This window comes from Rhinopithecus roxellana, chromosome 5, assembly GCF_007565055.1.
Source record: "Rhinopithecus roxellana isolate Shanxi Qingling chromosome 5, ASM756505v1, whole genome shotgun sequence".
Lineage (NCBI taxonomy): Eukaryota > Metazoa > Chordata > Mammalia > Primates > Cercopithecidae > Rhinopithecus > Rhinopithecus roxellana.
Genome location: NC_044553.1, coordinates 128,183,536 through 128,206,856, shown reverse-complemented (window position 1 = coordinate 128,206,856; position 23,321 = coordinate 128,183,536).

Genomic DNA, 23,321 nt, shown 5'->3' with positions numbered 1-23,321 from the left:
AGGGGGTACTGTTCGTGGAGCTGACTTGAGTCTCTGTGTGAATTATTGTGGTGAGGGAATGTGAAGGACAGTGATGGCTCAGTGTCTGCTGTCAAAGTCAGTGTGAGGTGTGTGCACTTGGGTTGTGGACAGGTGCTACATAGGGAGCAACCCCTATATGCTAGGCTGGCACATTCATCTCTGTGCACAGTCATTTTCTGGAATATACTGAATCAAATCATCATTCTTTTGCCTTAGGATGAAGTTAGGGTAGTGGAAGAGGAGGGGAAGACTCGAAATAAATCTTTAGTGCTTCTAGAGAGGAATATGTAGGGGATTCAAAAATCAGTATTTCCCTTCCTTCCTTCCTTCCTTCCTTCCTTTTTCCTTCCCTCCCTTTTTTCTTCCTTCCCCTCCTTCCTTCCTTTCTCCCTTCTTTTCCCTTTTCTTCGCTTCCTTTCTTTCCTTCCCTCCTTTCCACCTCTTTCCTTCTATCTTTCCCTCCTTCTTTCCTTCCCTTTCCTTTCTTCCTTCCTTCCCCTCCTTCCCTTTCCTTTCTTTCTTCTTTTCTTCTCTCCATTTTTTCTTCCTTCCCCTCCTTTCCTGTCCTTTCTTCCTTCCTTGCCTTCTTTCCTTCCATTCCTTTATTCCCTCCTTTCCCTTTCCTTTTTTCCTTCTTGTCCTTATTTCTTTCCCTCCCTCCATTTCTTCCCTTCCTTCCACTCTCTCCTTCCTTCATTCCTTCCTTCCTTCTTTTTCTTCTTCCTTCATTTTCTCCCTTTCTTTTCTTTCCTTCTTCCATTCTTCCTTTCTCCTTCTTTCCCCTCCTTCCTTCCTTTCTCCTTCTTTCCCCTCCTTCCTTTCTTTCTCCTTCTTTCCCCTCCTTCCTTCCTTTCTCCCTTCTTTTCCTTTTTCTTCCTTTCCGTTATTTCCTTCCCTCCTTTCCACTTTCTTTCCTTTCGTCTTTCCCTCCTTCCTCTTTCCATTTTTTTTACATAGGAAAAAAATTACACTTTTTAAATTATTTGCCAGAGATTTTGCAAGCACATACAAGAATTGAGGATATCTGAAAACCAGATAATCCTCCCTTCTGGGTCTCCTCTGCCATAGATGCTGATCCGGACATTGCACCCTCAGTGTGAGTGGTCTATTTGTCAGCACACCATCTTGCCCCTTCACTTTCTTTATTGGTCAAAATTATCATTTGGTATTTTTTAAGTTGCTACTTGCTTACCTCTTGGTGTGAACCACACATGTCAAAGACCCAGTTTCTTTACTCTTTAATTACACTTTGATTAAACTTTTATTATATGTAAGAACTGTTAAAGCTCAAAGAGAACTCAGACACGTACAGGTGAAAACAATAGAGACTCAGATGATGCATAATTGACAGAGACTGAACCAGAACTCAAATCTTCTGGCTCTCATTTCACCATGAGGGACAGTGTTGCCGTGTCGTCAAGGCTGTGTCTGATCCATGCAAATTTTGGCCTTATAATTTAAAAGCAAAACTCTCACAAGCTTGATATGCTACATGTTTAATGATGTGTGTAATTATTCCACTATGTGGCAAATTGGCATAAAGAATAAGCCATTTATACAAGGTGTGGTGATTCCTAATATTCATATGTAGCCAAACCAAACATTTCTGATCTTGTATTAGTTTCTTCTTTCTGCTGCAGCAAATTCCCACAAAATTAATAGCTTAAAACAGCACGAATCTATTATCTTGCACTTCTGGAGGCCAGAAGCCCTAAAATGAAGGTGCTGGCAGGGCTGCATTCCTTCTGGAAGCTCTGGGGAGAAGCCCATCCTTATCTCTTCCAGTTTCTAGAGGCTGCCACGTTCCTGGGCATGTGGCCCCACACTTCTGACGTGTGATGCCTTCATCACGTCTCCTCTCTGACTCCGACTCTCCTGCCACCCTTTGTAATTTATGAGGACCTCTAGGATGAGACTGAGCCCACCCAGATAATTCAGGGTCACCTCTTCATCTCAGTATCCTTAATTTGATCACATACGCAAAGTCCCAATTGCCATGTAAGGGAACATATTCAAGGGTTTTAGGGATGATGACATGGAAATCTTTGGGGGTTGCTATTCTGCCAAACACAAGTGTCTTCTGGGAATAAATGGAGAGAAATCCAGAAAAGAAGCTGTCCCAAGGTCCCTTGGAAGCTCCTGGATTTGCACCCCAGACCTCAGGGGCAGGCCTCATTCAGAAGGCTCTGGTGGTGGAGAAAACTCCCTTTTCCCAGCTCACCTCACACCCAAGCAGACCAGACTGCCAGGTGGGACCTCATGGAAGTCTGCCAGAGACACTGCGACATGTGAAAAGAGAGCCCCTTTAGCAGAAATACCTGTATGTGACTTGGAAGGAAGTCAAAGAGAAGGAATTTGATGTGTGCAGGACAAATGCTAGAGTAAGCCAAAGCCTGCTCACCTGCCTCAGGGGTTTATGCAGACTGAGGAGAATGAGAACATACTATTTGTGAAGGTGAGGGCAGGAGAGCAAGGAGAGGTGCTTGTTGGGAGAAGGTGGATTTGCTGTAAGGACCTTAGCTCAGAAGATAAACGGAGCCCTGACTACTGCTTTCTCGACCACTTTCTTGCATTGACCGCTCTTTTCTCATTTAGTGCATTTAGCTGGTTTTATCCTCTCTCTCTCTCTCTCTCGCTCTCTCGCTCTCTCTCTCTCTCTCTCTCTCTCTCTCTCTATCTTTTGCTTGTTCGTGTTTATTGTAGCAGACTATTTGCTGTCAGATGGCCATAATTAAAATAGGCTGTGTCTTTACATCGTACATGCAAGCAGAAAGGCACACCACCACCACTTGCCACGTGACATGCGAAGGCTGCTAAGTGATGCCCACTGACAGGGTCTGTCTGCATAAGAGGGCATTATTTGTGATGCCTATAAGGCACATCCATAAGTCATAGAAAATTTATCCCTATCACAGAAAAAGGCCATCAGCCGCAGGCTGAGTTGGGGGCAGGTGCAGGCACCCTTCACCTTTCTTATGTTTCCCAGGCCATATGCTATCAAAGCACGATGACGAGAATAAAATTCCACTATTTGGGGAAAATAAGTGTTCTTAATTGTCCTCACATTAAATAGGCATTCTGCTAATTTTTTTTTGTTTTTGTTTTTGTTTGAGACGGAGTCTTGCTCTGTCGTCCAGGCTGGAGTGCAGTGGCCAGATCTCAGCTCGCTGCAAGCTCCGCCTCCCGGGTTTACGCCATTCTCCTGCCTCAGCCTCCCGAGTAGCTGGGACTACAGGCGCCGCCACCTCGCCCGGCTAGTTTTTTTTTGTATTTTTTGTATTTTATTTATTTATTTATTTTTTATTTTTTTTATTATACTTTAAGTTCTAGGGTACATGTGCATAACGTGTAGGTTTGTTACATATGTATACTTGTGCCATGTTGGTGTGCTGCACCCATCAACTCGTCAGCACCCATCAATTCATCATTTATATCATGTATAACTCCCAATGCAATCCCTCCGCCCTCCCCCCCCTCCCCATTATAGGCCCCGGTGTGTGATGTTCCCCTTCCCGAGTCCAAGTGATCTCATTGTTCAGTTCCCACCTATGAGTGAGAACATGCGGTGTTTGGTTTTCTCTTCTTGTGATAGTTTGCTAAGAATGATGGTTTCCAGCTGCATCCATGTCCCTACAAAGGACACAAACTCATCCTTTTTTATGGCTGCATAGTATTCCATGGTGTATATGTGCCACATTTTCTTAATCCAGTCTGTCACTGATGGACATTTGGGTTGATTCCAAGTCTTTGCTATGGTGAATAGTGCTGCAATAAACATACTTGTGCATGTGTCTTTATAGCAGCATGATTTATAATCCTTTGGGTATATACCCAGTAGTGGGATGGCTGCGTCATATGGTACATCTAGTTCTAGATCCTTGAGGAATCGCCATACTGTTTTCCATAATGGTTGAACTAGTTTACAATCCCACCAACAGTGTAAAAGTGTTCCTATTTCTCCACATCCTCTCCAGCACCTGTTGTTTCCTGACTTTTTAATGATTGCCATTCTAACTGGTGTGAGATGGTATCTCATTGTGGTTTTGATTTGCATTTCTCTGATGGCAAGTGATGATGAGCATTTTTTCATGTGTCTGTTGGCTGTATGAATGTCTTCTTTTGAGAAATGTCTGTTCATATCCTTTGCCCACTTTTTGATGGGGTTGTTTGTTTTTTTCTTGTATATTTGTTTGAGTTCTTTGTAGATTCTGGATATTAGCCCTTTGTCAGATGAGTAGATTGCAAAAATTTTCTCCCATTCTGTAGGTTGCCTGTTCACTCTGGTGGTAGTTTCTTTTGCTGTGCAGAAGCTCTTTAGTTTAATTAGATCCCATTTGTCAATTTTTGCTTTTGCTGCCGTTGCTTTTGGTGTTTTAGACATGAAGTCCTTGCCCATGCCTATGTCCTGAATGGTACTACCTAGATTTTCTTCTAGGGTTTTTATGGTATTAGGTCTAACATTTAAGTCTCTAATCCACCTTGAATTAATCTTCGTATAAGGAGTAAGGGAAGGATCCAGTTTCAGCTTTCTACTTACGGCTAGCCGATTTTCCCAGCACCATTTATTAAATAGGGAATCCTTTCCCCATTTCTTGTTTCTCTCAGGTTTGTCAAAGATCAGATGGCTGTAGATGTGTGGTATTATTTCTGAGGACTCTGTTCTGTTCCATTGGTCTATATCTCTGTTTTGGTACCAGTACCATGCTGTTTTGGTTACTGTAGCCTCGTAGTATAGTTTGAAGTCAGGTAGCATGACGCCTCCAGCTTTGTCCTTTTGACTTAGGATTGTCTTGGCAATGCGGGCTCTTTTTTGGTTCCATATGAACTTTAAAGCAGTTTTTTCCAATTCTGTGAAGAAACTCATTGGTAGCTTGATGGGGATGGCATTGAATCTATAAATAACCTTGGGCAGTATGGCCATTTTCACGATATTGATTCTTCCTATCCATGAGCATGGTATGTTCTTCCATTTGTTTGTGTCCTCTTTGATTTCACTGAGCAGTGGTTTGTAGTTCTCCTTGAAGAGGTCCTTTACATCCCTTGTAAGCTGGATTCCTAGGTATTTTATTCTCTTTGAAGCAATTGTGAATGGAAGTTCATTCATGATTTGGCTCTCTGTTTGTCTGTTACTGGTGTATAAGAATGCTTGTGATTTTTGCACATTAATTTTGTATCCTGAGACTTTGCTGAAGTTGCTTATCAGCTTAAGGAGATTTTGGGCTGAGACAATGGGGTTTTCTAAATATACAATCATGTCATCTGCAAACAGGGACAATTTGACTTCTTCTTTTCCTAACTGAATACCCTTGATTTCTTTCTCTTGCCTGATTGCCCTAGCCAGAACTTCCAACACTACGTTGAATAGGAGTGGTGAGAGAGGGCATCCCTGTCTTGTGCCAGTTTTCAAAGGGAATTTTTCCAGTTTTTGCCCATTCAGTATGATATTGGCTGTGGGTTTGTCATAAATAGCTCTTATTATTTTGAGGTACGTTCCATCAATACCGAATTTATTGAGCGTTTTTAGCATGAAGGGCTGTTGAATTTTGTCAAAAGCCTTTTCTGCATCTATTGAGATAATCATGTGGTTCTTGTCTTTGGTTCCGTTTATATGCTGGATTACGTTTATTGATTTGCGAATGTTGAACCAGCCTTGCATCCCAGGGATGAAGCCCACTTGATCATGGTGGATAAGCTTTTTGATGTGCTGCTGAATCTGGTTTGCCAGTATTTTATTGAGGATTTTTGCATCGATGTTCATCAGGGATATTGGTCTAAAATTCTCTTTTTTTTGTTGTGTCTCTGCCAGGCTTTGGTATCAGGATGATGTTGGCCTCATAAAATGAGTTAGGGAGGATTCCCTCTTTTTCTGTTGATTGGAATAGTTTCAGAAGGAATGGTACCAGCTCCTCCTTGTACCTCTGGTAGAATTCAGCTGTGAATCCATCTGGTCCTGGACTTTTTTTGGTTGGTAGGCTATGAATTATTGCCTCAATTTCAGAGCCTGCTATTGGTCTATTCAGGGATTCAACTTCTTCCTAGTTTAGTCTTGGGAGAGTGTAAGTGTCCAGGAAATTATCCATTTCTTCTAGATTTTCTAGTTGATTTGCGTAGAGGTGTTTATAGTATTCTCTGATGGTAGTTTGTATTTCTGTGGGGTTGGTGGTGATATCCCCTTTATCATTTTTTATTGTGTCTATTTGATTCCTCTCTCTTTTCTTCTTTATTAGTCTTGCTAGCGGTCTGTCAATTTTGTTGATCTTTTCAAAAAACCAACTCCTGATTCATTGATTTTTTGGAGGGTTTTTTGTGTCTCTATCTCCTTCAGTTCTGCTCTGATCTTAGTTATTTCTTGCCTTCTGCTAGCTTTTGAATGTGTTTGCTCTTGCCTCTCTAGTTCTTTTAATTGTGATGTTAGGGTGTCAATTTTAGATCTTTCCTGCTTTCTTTTGTGGGCATTTAGTGCTATAAATTTCCCTCTACACACTGCTTTAAATGTGTCCCAGAGATTCTGGTATGTTGTATCTTTGTTCTCATTGGTTTCAAAAAACATCTTTATTTCTGCTTTCATTTCGTTATGTACCCAGTAGTCATTCAGGAGCAGGTTGTTCAGTTTCCATGTAGTTGAGCGGTTTTGATTGAGTTTCTTAGTCCTAAGTTCTAGTTTGATTGCACTGTGGTCTGAGAGACAGTTTGTGTATTTTTTTTAGTAGAGATGAGGTTTCACCGGGTTAGCCAGGATGGTCTCGATCTCCTGACCTCGTGATCTGCCCGTCTTGGCCTCCCAAAGTGCTGGGATTACAGGCTTGAGCCACCACACCCGGCCCTCTGCTAATTTTAAAGAAGTTTAATTTAAAAAAAAAATACCACGTTTGTCCAAAGCGGACATGTTCGTCCACTCCAGGTGCACAGGTTTATGGCCCAGTAGGATCAGGAGGCAGGCAGTGATCTGTCCACAAATGGGTGGAAGGCTGGGCAGTTCTCATCAGACTTACTGACCAGGAGTCTTTCCCATGGTGAAGAGGTCAGGTAAATGAGGTGAAATATGAGTGTGTCCTTCAGGAGACAGAGGGACAGGGTCTGTCTGCATAAGAGGGCATTATTTGAGATGCCTAGAAGGCACATCCATAAGTCAGAGAAAAAATAATCCCTATCACAGCAAGAGGCCGTCTGGGTTACTAGATCTGGGTTACTAGATGTCGTTATACATGTGAGCTCCCTTGCACACTTGCCCTGTTCTGAGCACCTACTCAGCGGGTAGCCTCTCACTTCACCTCCTCTGGGATTGTGCCTGAGACGGTCCTGACCACAGTGCACCTGTGACTTTACTGCACATTGTGAAATGGGCAGCATTCTGAGTGGGAGTAAGCTCAGGCCACTCAGGCCTCTCAGGACCCTGTCAGGGGTGGGTTGCTGGGCCTGGGGGAATGAGGGTATTCCCTGGTCAGCACCACTGTGCAAGCACCTATTCAGCAATGCAAATTTATTTTGTTTCTTTATGCATTTTTTTTTTTTTTTTTAAAGAATGCCTCTGTTGATTTCCACACCTCCAGAAAGAGTGAGTTGTGGAGCAGAGAGTGAGGGAGGTTCCACATGGCTGTCCACACACTCCTTATTAACATGCGGCCTGTCAGGGTCCCAGCAGGAGAAGAGCCAAACGGAATGTTCTCAGGATCCTTCAGCAGAGCAACGGAGCAGCTGGAGAGCTCAGCACTTCCTGCCTGTCTGAGATGAACTATTATAACCTGATGGTTTTCAGCCTTGTACTGAACATCACCTCCCCCATCCACGCCAGTCTGTTGAGTTACTCCCCGTAGAGGAACGCCCAAAGCGGAGGCTTCCCAAGGAGCCGGCATCTGCTGCTGCCCTAGCCCTGCAGGAAGTTTGTCTCTGGCCTCAGATGGCCCTTGAGAAACAACGTTGCGATTCCTCCCTCCCCTCTACCTTCTCTTATGCTTGTGCCACACTCTGGCAGCTCAAAATCCCCACCTCTTCCAATCCAGGCTTGTTCTCCAATTACAAACTGTGCCTCTGTCCAGGCCTGCTTCTTCCACACACCCGCAGGCCTGCGCGTCTGATCAGGGTGGCTCGCTTGTGAAAATATGCTGAGACTCAGCAAGTTAGTATTCGTAAGTTCTTGACAAAGACACTGGCTAACTTCAAGAGGCATCCTGTGTAATTCACAGATTTGGCATTTCAACAATATGGCACAATTTGTCTCTGGTGCCTTTTTAGGCAGAGCCAACCAGGTGTGTTGGGTGGGTGGAGAGGATAGAGTGCCTGTCTGGGTGAGCAGTGAGGGGATGCTGGGAGTGGTACAGAAGCTCGTTTCTGTCCCTTAGTTATGTTCAGCGAGTGACAGGTGCAAAGATACTTTGGAGTTCCGCTGCGTGGACCTTCCCAGCAGCTGCAGCCGTCCATTGTGGCCAGCTTTCTGCACATTCGGAGCTACTAACGGATCCCACAAGGACACTTTCCAGCTCATCCAACTTTGTCATTTATAAAGATGGGAAGCATTATTGAAAAGAGCTCTAACCGCTTCAGAACACCCCTCAAAAGAGCATTAAGATAAAATCCACTGTTCCCTACTGACAACTGGCAAGCACAACTGACTTCGACAATAGAACATTCCATGGTGATGAAAATGTTCTGCACCCGCTCTGTCCGACACGGCAGCCACTGGTTACATGTGACTACTGAGCACTTGAAATGTGGCTTGTCCAACTGGGGATCTGGATTTTTAATTTCATTTCATTTGAATTGATTTGAATTTAAGTGGCCACATGTGGCTAGTGGCTGTCATATTATACACAGAGCAAGGGCATTGTGGCTTGGGTTTTTGGCAATAAAATCTATGGTAATAGTTGCAAAATTGAATGTAATCACTTAAGAATCATCCTCAGGCCAGGCGTGGTGGCTCATACCTACAATCTCAGCTACTCAGGAGGCTGAGGTGGGAGGATCTCTTGAGCCCAGGAGGTTGAGGCTGCAGTGAGCCATGATCTCTCCAAGCTTCTGTATATTGGGGATGTTCTGTTATTTCAAATCAAAGAAAGAATGTCATAGGATTTGGTAATTTTTGCCATTTTAATCAAATGCTTGTCACTTTGTGCCTGATTTGGATAAGGAAAGATTATAGTCGTAAGTTTGATTTTAAGCTAGCATAACTTCTGATAGACATATAAGGAAACTGTCATTTCTATACATGAGGTTAGTGAAACACCGTTGTGTTCTTTACATTTATTTGAGAAGGTTTTGATTGCCAAAATAAAGAAAAGGAAAAACTCTCGGAAAATATGAAGTTTGGAATACTTCAAAAATAGAAACTGGGGAAGAGAAAAAAATATCCAATCACAATTACTTCTAGCGACATGAAAGTTAAGAATGCAAATCCACAAATCGCTAAAAATGTTTTATTCAATCAGTCCGGTAGTGAAACTTGTATTTCCCTAGCAAGAAAGTAGCGCATATTTTTTCCTTCTGAGGCAATCAGGCACATACTGAACAAAACCACAATTTACATCATTCTGCAAAATGAAATAATACCAACAGTGAACATTTATCGATGATTTGCTATGGGTCAGGTACTATTCTTTGCAATGTACCTGTATTAACTCGTTTTATCCTCATAAGAACACCATCATGTGATTCACTATTGTTCCTTTCATAGTTAGATAAACTGAGGAAAAGTTTGGTAAATTTCCTAAGGTTATATATAGAGAGCTTGTGAAGAAAGAGATCTCCAATTTAGTAACTTCCTTCACAGGTGCTAACATGCATATTTAGCCCCTACTGTCTGACTGTGATTGTACTAAGCCAGAAGAATATGAAACTGCAGAAAACATTTTCCCCACACTGCTGTCTACTCAGAGACAGATAAGCACACCAAAAGATATTGTAATTGAAGTGTAATTCGAGTGTTTGCCATTACTTCTCCTATTCCCATACTCATGAGCTTTGCCATCTTTCAGCAATCTGGTTCATTTCCTTATTGACCTGGCAACAAACACTGCCAGTTGATAAGGCTGGGGGGTGGATACACACTAGGACGTGTGGTCTGCAAGTCAGTGTCATCAGCATCATCTTAGAACTTGTTAAACAATGTGAATCCCCATGCTCCAACCCAGAGATGTGGATTGAGAATGGGCCATGGCGGGGTAAGGGGAGGGAGTTGGAGTATGGCTTCTTCCACTTAGCATAATGTATGTAAGATTCATCCACGTGCTGGAGCACAACAGTCCACCCTTAGGTAATTGCTGAGTAATATTCCATTGTATGGATGTGCCAGAGTTTATCCGTTACAGGTTAAAGAGCATCTTGCTTACTTGCAGTTTGGGGCACTTATAAAAAAAGCTGCTAGAAACATTCATGTACAGGTTTTGTGTGAGTATAGCTTTTCAATTTACTTTGGTATATACCTAGGAGTGGGGTTGCTTGGTTATTATGGTGTGTGTTTAGTTGTATAACAAGCTGTTTTTCCAAAGTGGTGGTGTAATTTTGCATTTCCACCAGTAATGAATGAGATTTCTGGTGCTCTTCATCGTGGCAAGGATTTGGTATTATCCTTGTTTGTTGGTTTTGCCATCTTAATAGTTGTGTGGTGGCAAGTCACTGTGGTCTTGACCAATGTTGCCAATGCCGTTAGACAATCATCTTTCGTATGCTTATTTGTGACTCTTATATTTTATTTGGTGAAGTGTATGGTTGAATATTTTGCCAAATTTTTAAAATTGTATATTCTCTTATTATTTAACGTTGAGTTTTTGTGCATTCTAGACACAAGTCCTTTACCATGTATGTGACTTTTAAAATATATTCTCTCCATTTGTCTTTTCATTTTTTAATTTTTTGGACAATCTCTTTTTCAGAGTGAAGATTCTAATCTTTTTTGTTTTTTCTTTTCTCTCTGAGATGGAATCTCGCTCTGTCCCCCAGGCTGGAGTGCAGTGGTGCGATCTCAGCTCACTTAAGCTCCGCCTCCCGGGTTCACGCCATTCTCCTGCCTCAGCCTCCCGAGTAGCTGGGACTACAAGTGCCCATCACCACGCCAGCTAATTTTTTGTATTTTTAGTAGAGATGGGGTTTCACCGTGTTAGCCAGGATGGTCTCGATCTCCTGACCTCAAGATCCGCCTGCCTTGGCCTCCCAAAGTGCTGGGATTACAGGCGTGAGCCACTGTTCCCAGTCAAGATTCTACTCTTGATGAAGGCCACCTTTTCGGTTTTTTCTTTTATAAATCACACTTTTGTAATTGTATCCAATGTTCTCTTGTGTTTTCTTATAGATGTTTTAGAATTTAAAATGGTATCATTTAAAATGTGTCTTATAGATGTTTTAGAATTTAAAACGGTATCATTTAAAATGTTACAGATTATTTCAAATGTTAAATTTAATTTTACATTGAAAGTTATATATTTTGCAAGTATAGTTTAACATTTGTATTATATTTAAAATTTAATAATGTAAAATGTATATTGATAATGTGACATGTTTAAGTTGTGAGATAGGTGCTATTTCCCTTTTTTGCATTCACATCTGCAATTGTTTCAGCACCATTTATTGACAAGATGGTCCTTTCTCCACAGCATTGCCTTGGCACCTTTGTCGAAAATCAGCAGACTCTATTTGTGTGGTTCTATTTCTGGACTGTGTTCCATTGATCTGTGTTTATCATTCTTCCTAAACCCTGTGGGTAATCTGAATCCTCCCACTTTGTTCCTCCTGTTCAGATTTTTTGGGCTATTCTAATTTCTTTGACTTTCCACATACATTTCAACATTCGCTTGCCAATATCTGAAAAAAGCTTACTGAGATTTTATGACTGTGATGAATCTATCAGTCAAGTAGGAAAGAATTAACATCTTAACAACACTGAGTTTCATGATTCATAAATATGGTATATCTGTTCACTTAAAACATAAAAAAAATTTCTTTCAGTGTTCTGCAATTTCCAGCCTACTGATCCTGCACAGGTTCTGTTTGGGTTATACCTAGGTAGTTGTGGTGTGGTTAGAAGTGGTTTTGGTTTTAGCGTTTCAAATCTCAGTTGTTCATTGCTGATAATTAGGAATACAAATGAGTTGTACATTCACCTTTTGTCCTGTAAACTTGCTACACTAATTTATTAGTTCTAGTAGCTTTTGCTTAGATTCTTGTGAATCTCCCACTTACAATCATGCTGCCTGTGAATATGGCTATTTTATTTCTTTTTCTTCCTGCCTTCCTTCCTTTTTCTTTCTTGGCTTGGGCTTTCAGGACAACATTGTTCCTGATTCTGAGGAACGGGGAATGATATCATGTCTTTTACTATTAAGCATGATGTTAGATGAAGGTATTCTGGTGGATGAGCTTTATTGAGTTAAGCGAGTTTTGTTTAATTTTATTTGCTTAGAGGTGTGATCATGAATGGATATTGAATTTTTGAATCCTTTTTCTCCATTAATTAAGGATGATCATATGCTTTTTTCTAATTACTTGGTTAACATAGTGAATTATATTGATTGCATTTAACATATGGAACCAGTCTTGCATTTTGGCATAAGCTGTAATTACTAGTGACATATTATCATTTTTATATATTTCTGTATTTGATTTGCTGCTTTTCTGTTAAAAATTTTTGTATGTATGTTCGTGAGGGATATTGGTCTGTAGTTTTTTCTTGTGACTTTCCCTGTCTGGTCTCGGTATTATTATAAAACTAGCCTTCTAGAACAGGTTGGGAAATGTTTTCTACTTTCTGGGAAAATATTGTGTGGAATTCATGTCATTTCTTTCTGAAAATTTTGGAAGAATTTACTTGCAAAACAATACAAACTTTCAGTTTCCTTTTTCTTTTTATTATGGGAGGGGAAGCATTTTTAACTGCAAACTCATTTTTAAGAAACTAGTGATAGCACACTATTCATATAGTCTTTTTAAGTAGATTTTGATAGATTGTTGTCTTTTAAGGAATTAGTCCATTTGATCTGTTTTCTTGAATTTATGGCCATAGAGTTGTTAGTAATATTACTCATTATCCCTTAATAATGTCTGTAGGGTCAGTATTGATGCCCCTTTTTATCATTTCTCATGTTGGTAGTCTTGTGTTTTCTCTTTTTTTCTCTATCAGTCTATCTAGAGGTTTATCAATATTTAAAAATCTTTTCAAAGAACCAGCTTTTCTTTTCATCAGTTTTCTGCATTTTCTGTTTTCTCCATCACTGGTTTCTGCTCTCACATTTATAATTTACTTCCTTCTACTTGCTTTAGGTTTCATTTGCTTTCTTTTCCTTCCAGTTTCTTAAGATAGATACTTAGACAACCGATTTCAGACCTTTGTTATTTTCTGTTGTATCCACTTAACACTGTAAATTTCCTCCTAAGCTATGCTTTAGGTATCTCTCCCAAATGTTGACATGTTGTCTTTCCATTCCCCTTGCCTTCATTCTTTTTAAAATTTCCCTTGAGACTTCTTTGACCTTTCAGTATTTAGAAGTGTGTTATTTAAATATCTGAGGAGTTTTCAGATATTCTTCTAGATTGATTCTCTTATGGTCTGAGATGTATTTTGTATGATGTCGATTATTTTTGCTTTCTCGAGGTTTGGTTTTCTGCAGTCTGTGTTGGAGCATCCTATAAATATTAGTTAGGTCCAGTTGGTTGAAAATGTTTATATAACCATGAAGAAGGGCTGCTCTGCAGGCCTCTAAGGAGATTACTTCTGCATCCTATAATTTGGGAGTCGTCCTTTCCAAGCTGGCCAAGGTGGGGTATGCCAGTTTCCAGGTCTCCTGGTACTCTTTTAGCTTCTTTCTGATCAGCAAGTTTTGATTTCTTCTGATGCAGTAAGAGAAGTCCAAAGTCTTTCCACAGAAATGGCTGAAGGAGCCAGTATTCCATTATATGCATTAATATGCATTATTTGCTCATTTTAGTTATTTAGTCATTGAAAAAATACGTATTAAGTGCCTCCTGTATAGCAGCCTGAGAATACTGTCATGCACAGAGGAGAGCAAGAAGTCCCTGCCCTCCAAGGGCTCGTGTTTTGTAGATCTGTCTCATTATCCTAAGCTTATGAGGTCATCAGGTGGAACATCCACAATTAGCCCAACTTCCTGCTCTGTTTTCAGGAACCATGATGCAAATCAATGTACGGCATCTGGTTATGATTTTTAAGGGCACTTTGTTTATTAGGCAGGCACTGCTGTGCAGCTCATGTTTGGTTGCCAATATATCGAGTCTTGGCTTTGGTTGTATCGTAGCCAGATTGTTGGTTTGAAGAGACTATTCCTCTCTGTGATTTATAGTCTCCCTCAAAAACTGCCCGGACCTTGCAACCTACTCAGCTGTGCTACTGGGCATCCTCTTGGCCCCTCTGCCTCCAGCTCTTCTCCCCACTGCTCTAGCCCACTTGTCTCAGGGGTGATCAACTTCATGTGGATGCAGCCCAATGGCACCCTGCCCTGCACCCACACTAGTCTCTTTATATCCCCTGTTGTGGGTTTTCCAGTCAACACTGAAGCATAAGCTGCCACGGGACATGCTCTATGCCCACTTCTGTGCAACCCGGCAAGGCAGGAGCAGGAAAGTGCTACTGGAAGATCCCGTGACCCGTGGGAGACGGGGGTCAGTGGGCACATTCCTCTTCCTTCTGTCCACTGTTTGGGCCATCCTGAGAAATGGACGTTCACACAGCCTCTCAGGAGACGGGCACACGAGGTGGAGGGGTCGGGTACTGATCACACCAGGTGGCTGGATGGATCAAGCTGCCTCCTCACCTGTGTTGCTTCGTTTGGCCTCACTCATACTCCCTTGGGATCGCCCTTTCGCTCTAGGAATCCATAGCTTTTGCCGCCGTCTTTGCATTCTAGGGAACACAAATTCAGACATCACTCTTTCCTCAGCAAATAACTACTTGTCAACAGGAGATACCATCAAAAGAAAAGCTAGTAAAGAAAGATTAGTCAAAACATCTTGATAATAGGCCCAGCATGTAAGGTGTCTGCCCGTCCTCCTCTCCTTTCCATCTCTAAGCCACCTTGTTCTTATGTAGACCCCACAGGAAGCATCTCATAGGAGCCAAGATGCAAGACCCTCACCCTAACTCTCACTCTAACCTTAGGGGAACACAGCCCAAGCATTTGGCTCTTCTCATCCACAGAAGAGAAGTAAAAAACAGCATTTCAAAATGAAATGTATTCAATTAAAGAGAGCCAGCTCTTGTCATTGCAATGTATTCAATGAAAGAGAGTCAAGTAGCTGCAGGTGAAAAGGTAAGGCTGAGGCAGACAGTCAAAGGTGAAAAAGCAGAGCCTGGGTTGAAAAGCAGCTGTGAGAATCACAGCCTCCTGGGGACGTGTTCCAAACGCAGAAGTGAAATGATATGCAGTCCAAAAAGCATGAAGAAGGTGGGGGAAGAGACGGCAGGACTGAGTACTAGAAAAATAGGGTAAAAATAGCACTCAAAGTGGAAAGAAAAGCCGCTTAGAAGCTGCCTGCCTTTTACTCTCAGAGGAAAAACTCATAGAAATATGAAAAAAAAAGAAAATCCCACCTGTTCTTGAAAGAGGCCTTCCATCTCAAAATCGACTTTGAAATGCAACTTTCTATTTAGATTTCACTGTGTCATACACCTTGCTTTTCATGGTTCCCTCTGAAACCCGGCCCTGTGCATGGCAAATGAGACCTGCTGCACCCTGCCTAGTAGAATTAGCAGCAAATCTAAGTTTGCTGTTTTTCAGCCTAGAAAAACATGTGCAGTATTTTTCCTATTGAGCAAGAACTGTCAGCAGGGTAGGAGAGGGCGTTTGTAACTCCTAGCACCACCTCAGAACATCACAGAATGTCTTCTAGCTTTTTGTTCATTTCAAAAATTGAATTGAACAAACATTATCTGGAGAGCATGAGTTAGCTGACATAGATCCCACTAAAGTAACACTGTCACGCCTGATAGAATGCGTAGGGGAGACGTGAGTGTGTAACACCGAGGAGCCCGCTTTGCCAGAACTCTGCCAAGAGCCCTTCACATCAGCCCTGAGACGGATATGCTGCTGCTAATTTTTTCAAACATGAGGAAATGGACTTTGAGAGATTAAGCCTCTTGCTGAACATCACATGAGGAGTAGAGTGCAGGGATGTGAAGATACGGCGTCCCGTGTGTTCTGTGTGGCGTTCAATCGTGTACTGTGAAACTGGAAATAAGTTTTACCTTATTTACACATAGCTCTGATCCACACAAACCTGTGTCAGGCAGGTAGAGTTATTCTTCCTTTCCTGATGAGAAACTGGACTCCCAGGAAACTGAATAGCTTATCCAGACTGACACAGTTAATAACCTTGGACGTAAGTCTACTGGACGTCACAATATATGAGACCCCTGTTTGTTTGGTTTTATTTTCTTTTTAAGTACACTGACATCAACACGATTTATGAAGCTTCCAATATGGCACATGGTTCACTGTGGTTGCTTAAACATTGGTGCTCTTTTCTGTTTGATCTTAGACCATTAGGTCATATAATACCACTGCTCTGTCCAGAGTTAGCGAAGAATGTTGGTCATTTAAGTGAAGCGCAGTGGATCTGCCGTTCCTTGCAGGTTCATCTCATAGGATATTCCTAACAAGGCAGACCTCATTCATGGGGTAAGTCACCACATTTTTTTAATGCAGTAAAGAAGTGTCTGCCGATGGTGCTTGGGGATCAGAAAAGCAGCTATAACTTCCTGAGAGTGAGATCTCAGAAAAGAACAGCCTCAGGAAGCCTGAGAGTCCGTCCGTTGGCAAGTGGCTGTCCAGGTCCACTGTACCTGCCAGCTAGCTGTGTTATTTCTATCATCACCAGATTAGACCCTCAGAGCCAGGATTTGTCTGTTTGTGTCACAGAGGGAATCCCAGGGATGATCCAATTTTCTCCCATAATTTTTCAGATGAGAAAATTGAGACCCTGAAAGGTAAAATGGCTAGCTAAGTTCACATGATGTTAAGTGGAAGACAGGAAATAGAATTCCCCTTGTTGAGGGTGGAAGCATGTCCGATATTCCTTCCCATCTGTAGCCAGCAGTCCAGGGCCTGGGTAACACTCACAACTCAGTAGCAGGGGTGAGTGCCTGCTCTGAGGTCCACGGTGGCCCCAGTGAGGCTATCAGTGTGTAGAACAGTGTGGGACTGACCCCTCTCCACATACCGCACTATTACTGTACTCACTCTTGGAGCTGTGCCCCTGCATCCTCTCTGAGGAAACTCAGAAAGAGTAGTTTCACCCACGGCAATTCAGTCCACAGCAGCAGGTCATTTCTCATCTTCCCATAGACAATCAGAATCAGAATTTGAGAAACAAACATTCATACAGCATGCCTTATATTCCAGATAGCAGCTCTGGTACTTCACACATCCAGTATCTTATTTAATCCTCTACTTATTTAGTTGTTTAATCAGACTACCCTGTCTGGGTCATCACCTGCACTCCACAGGGGAGAAACGTGATGTTTTTGCCCTGTTAGGATGTGGATGAACAACCAATGGAGACTGGGGTCTGTGTGATTCCAAAGCCCAGACATCTTGAGACGTTTCTAGGTAGAGCGATATGCTGGTGCTGATGCAATCCAACGAATAAGCGAAATTCCTTTTTTCCAGTTTGTGATTTAGAGCAAAGGCAGTTGAAGATTTTGTTGTTGTCGTTGTTTAATTAGGGACTCATATTAGAGTAAAACTGCAAAGTGAAAACCCAAGCTGATAAGTCCATGGAAAAATGGATACTTAGGCCACATTTATATATCTACAGTCAACATTTAGAGAGCCTAGATTAATAGAGCAAACAGAGTAATGGTGATTACCCTGGTAACAAAATCTCCATTAAGCCTTGCTTGAGGAGAAAATGAAAAGCTTGAACATCTGTCAGGTTCAGCCAGAGTTCACTTAGGATCAAAAGAGTTATGTGCTCTTTTTTCCTTATAATCAAAGTTACCAGAATGAGAACAGATCACTTTGTCTGGGAGCTCTGTGGGTGAGAAACTCCACTAGGGTTCACGAAGCAACATAGAGTGACTTATGTCAGCCACACAGCCTCTCAGGGTCAAATCAAGGCCTGGCTCCTTGGAGTTTCTTCCCACACAGAACAAACCGTTGCCAGAAATCTTAATACGTCATTATACCAAATTTAGCTCTTGGTTTCAGGTTCACTTTGAAAAGGAACTTGTTAGCACATGAGTTGCATTTGATAAGCAAAGCCATCTGGCATTTTAAAAATTGCCCTTTTTGCCTTACCAGATGAAGAAAGAGTGTCCGAGAAGCTGGCAGCTATGTCAGATTTTCATTTTCCTTCTCTACTTAGGCAGAACAGTTTAAGCCAACCACCTCACATTGGAAGAACAGCAGCTGCAGCCCAGCATTTATGGGAATGTTCCCCTTCCTGGCTAGCACCTGCCATCAGGTTGTGATATTTTGCCATACTTCACAGGGGCATGGATAGACATACATGCACCCGCTAAAGGCAGTGCTCTGTACTTTTTCTTTTTTAAAACATATTATTTGGCAATGTGTTTTTTCACCCAACAGGATATTTGGGGGGATTTGTTCATTCCACAGAAATCTACCTTATCATGTCTATCTCATATCTGAAATTAGAGAAGCTTCCTCCAGCTTGGGTGTCAGAGCGAGAACACACCCCAGGCTGACCAGAGCTGACCTGCAGGCCACACAGGGAATGGCTAAGAAACAGGCGGTTAGTGCTGTAACACGCTGGAATCGTGGGGTCCCTCAGTATCACAGCAAAGGTGGAAAACGACAACCGAATCCTGGGAAGTTGAGTTGCTGAGTCTTCAGTCCGTTCCACAAACAGTTTGAAGAGAGATGCTTTGAACCCCCTGTCCTGGACTCTGGAGATCCCAGTCGTGAACAACAGCGAAGGAAACCAAGCTCCCCAGGTGAGGGTGCTCACATCGTGTCAATGCTATCCTTTTCAAAGTTCTACTAGATGCTTTCAGAACTGCCCTTCTCTCTACTGTTTATTGATAAAGATAGAGGGAATTCGTGGTGCTTTCTCTTTCCAGATTTTCTCTTCTGTTTTCCAGTCTTTAAAAGACAGTTCTCACTCTGAGCTTGGGCTCAGCAAATCTGGGTGTCAACCGACCAGCCCTTTCCCTGGGAGCCACTGGCAGCCAAAGCAGATGCCTGTGGAGTATCCCCTGGGCAGCCTCACCCTTCAGCTTCGCTTTGACTCCACGCCTCTGTAGAAAGGGCAGACTTGGCTTTACTACACCCGAGTGCCACACACATGAGACTATGGACGGTCATTGTTTACATGGCACGAATCCTAGGTGGGAGCAGGTCCTTCTGTGGTGGCGCGGCCACGCTAGGCCACTGAGCCCATGGCTCTCTGTGGAGTGTGACAAGTGGAATGGCCAGCCTGAGAGCCACTGGTGGAGTGGGAGTGTGGAGCGGGGAAGACCCTGACTCCCGAGCTCATCCTGGCCAGGTCAAGATGCATCATGGAGGCGGGCATAATGATCCCAGCCCCTGCATGCTTTCCAAGTCACACACTTGTCCCCAGCCCCTTCCTGTCAGTTCTACTCTTCAATATCGGTGTCTTGCTGAGTCAGGGCCCCATCTGGAAGTACTTGCCTGGGCTCCTGATGCCTTAATGGGCAACGGCTGTCAAACTCTTCTTCAGAGAAGCTGGGGCCAGCCACCCCTCTCAAAAAGACAACCAATCTTCAGAACACGGAGCTGATGTCCCTTTAGAAAACCGCTGCTGCTTCTCAGGGTACTGCAGGGAGGAGGGAATGTGCCCGGCTTACTCTGGAGCCTAGGAGGTAGTGCTTATTTTGAGAGTTACAGGAACTTTCCCATTGTTCCCTGGAAAAGCTGAAGCACATAATGGCTGGTGAGCATTCCCGGCTAGGGGCCTCTGAGTTGAATCCACCTCTCTTCTAGGGCTACAAGCATCTGCTGGGCTGAGTCTTTCTCTGGCTCCAGCCTTTATTTCCAGGCAATTACCTCCAGCTCTTGTACTGCCCTGGCCTGCTTTTCCCGCTTGGTCTATGTCTGTATGTCTGTGAGGCCTCCTGTTGCCATATCCACGAGGGTTATGACCAGCGTGTCCCCATGTTCTTGAACTGCCTGCGTATAAGCATCTTTGGAAATGTGGCACTCTCATTTAACAAAGTACACCCTCCAAAAGTCAGGCACCACCATGCAGTAACAGCAGCAAACATAAGCACTCACTTTTTGCATGTACTCTTCAAAAAAGTTTGCATGGATTGGCCAGCCTCAGTGGCTCATGCCTGTAATCCCAACACTTTGGGAGGCTGAGGCGGGTGGATCATGAGGTCAAGAGATCGAGACCATCCTGGCCAACATGGTGAAACCCCATCTTTACTAAAAAATACAAAAATTAGTTGGGTGTGGTGGCGCATGCCTGTAGTCTCAGCTACTTGGGAGACTGAGGAAGGAGAATCGCTTGAGCCCGGGAGGTGGAGCTTGCAGTGGGCCGAGATAGTGCCACTGCACTCCAGCCTGGTGACAGGGCGAGACTCCATCTCAAAAAATTTCCATGAATTAATCTTCACACGATCTTATACAGTTAGCTGGTATTAGTACTCCATTTTAAAGGTGAGGAAATTGAAACACAGAGCAGTTAAGTACCTAGCCCAAGGTCACACAGCTATTCAGGAGTTTATCTAGGAATCAAACCTGGATGTGCCTTATCCAGAATCTGTGATCAACACTGTATTTAAATGCAACCTGAAGAAGGCAGCTAGTGTAGGGGTTAGTGTTAAGGAAGTAAACTCAGCAGAACTGGCTAATTCCTCAATTAGAAAAGAGTGAGGGTGAGGAGGCAATGAAGAATGACCCTGAGTGCCTGGTTTAATGGAACCATCTAGCACTTGTCAGAGAGGAAGAGAATGGAAAGGCAGGGTCACAGGTGTGGGAGATAACAGGCTGAGCGTTGAGTTCTGGGGCCTGTGGGACTGCAGGCGGGTGACTTGCAGGCTCAGCTTTGGCCTGGGGAGTCACACCCTGCCTGCTTCTGGGCCCCAGAGTCACCTCCATCCACTTGTGATCTGGGAAAGTCATTTAACAACAGCACCTTTGTTTTCTTCTCTGTAACATGGAGATGCTGGTAACTCGGGCCTCATAAAATCACTTAATGTGGGTGAGAGAGAGCTAAGAGTTGATGACACTGTGGGCCTGACCTCGCCTGAGTGAGCCCCATGGGGACACAGCCGTAGGGGCAGCAGCTTCCCAGCAGCCCTCCCTGCCATCGGGAGAATCCCCTGAGGCCACAACGGGGTCTCGGGGAGGTGGACGACCCTCCAGGTGAGAACCGAGTGCACAGTGCACTCCGGAATCCTAGGACTCCTCTTAGGTAAGACTTTTAGATTTTACTTTGTTTTGGACAAACGGATTCTTCCAACATACGTATATATCAAAATCTCACTAACTTAACAAAATTATAGTTACATAGCAAAAATAGGTTCTAATTCTCTATAGCATCGAGGGTGAATATAGTTAAGAATACTTTGTTTTCTAAAAGCTAGAAGAGAAGATTTTGAATGTTCCTGACACAAAGAAATAATAAATATTTGATGTTATAGATATGCTAATTATCCCAATTTGATCTGTTTTATATACATATAGAAATGTCACTCCATATCCCATAAATATGTGCAATTATTATGTGTCAGCTGAAAAGAAGAGAAAAATACCAATAAAATATGCAACTTGATTTTTAAAAAAATCTTACACGCTTACTAACAGCAAAACAACTGAGTGGTAAACATCATCTCATGTCTGCCCTAGAATGTCAAGAAATCCATTCGGAAGGTAGCAAAGGGGCTTCTGCATTTCTTGGAGTGTTGACGTTACTATCTGGACCATCCAGCTGCACTGAGAGCTGGTCCTACTGACTCAGCACGTGCTGGAATCACAGGGTTCAGGTGGTAGATGGGCGAGCAGCACTGATTTGTTTCAGATGAAAACAGCAACACTCTAGAGACCTTATTTCTGTGAATATGTTCTGCTGGGACTGACCAGAGCATTGAACAGGCCATTTCACTGTTCTGTTTTAAAGATTTAGAATGGATCAGAGTCAAAGCTTGCATTCTCTGACCCTCTATCCGGCTGATGATTCTGAGTAAAAGGAGAATGGGTGTGATTGACTCAGCTCCATGGGACATAAAGCAAGACAAAAATGAGGGCACAATGAAAACAAGTGACAGCAATGAGCAGGAGAGCATCGTCTCTGCTGCGAAGCATGTTGTCTGTGTCTTTAGCAATGCCGGAGAAGCTATTAGACAGAAAGAGGAACTGAAAAACTGTGGCTCCCACAGTACATCCAACTGGGCTTGTTTAAGACACACATCAAGTGCTGGGCTGGAGGGAAATTGGAGACTGTGTGGCCACACGCTTGCACCAACAGCCAGAATGGTGAAGTGGCCTACTGAAGCTTAGCTGTGCAGAACCAGGTTCCCAGCTCCAGATTTCTGATCCCACTTAATTCCTAGTAACCAGGTTTTATTTGTATTTTGTTTATTTTTCTTTCTGTCCTCCAGTTCAAAGCCCCCCTTCTCTGTGCAGCATCCCTAGGCCCTCTGTCCTGGGGGGGTACCTCCCCCTCTGACATGGCACTGCCATCTGTCATCTCTGCCCGGGCCAGGATGGGCTCTTTCTTCAACCTTTTGTTGCGGCCACTTTCCTTGACTTTTTCTAGAGTGTGAAATTCTTGAGGGCAGAGGCTCCAAACAGGACCAGACTAGGAAGCCCTCCAGCAACACACACACTTAATCCTCACGGGAATCCTTGTCGATCACTACCCCATGGGAGATTGAAGGGATGAGAAAACTAAGGAGCTTATCCAAGGTCAAAGCCCACTTGAAAGAGAATTTGTTGAGGTCCCCAGAAAGTTAGCCACTGCTTGCTTTTAACTCTCCTGCCTCCCTGACCACCTCTTCTCTGAGTACACAGAGTGGCTCTGAGGGAACTGCAGGTGAACCCCACCTGTGCCAGCCCCTGGAAACCACCAGTCTGTTTTCTGACACGACGATTTTGCTTTTTCCTTTTTGGTAAGGTGATACACATGTGTTCATACAGCCATTTGGTCCTGCTTCTTTTACTTCGCAAAATTTATTTAGTATCAGTCCATATTCTGTGTGATTCAGTAGCTCATTGTTTTTATTGCTGAGTAATATTCCATTGTTGCACGTGCCAGAATTTGTTGATCCGTTCACGAGTGGGAGGGGGTCTTAATTATTGTAGAACTCATCAGTGTAACATCTGGACCTGGAATTTTCTTCATTGAAAAGTTTTTACCTGCAAATGTAATGTCTT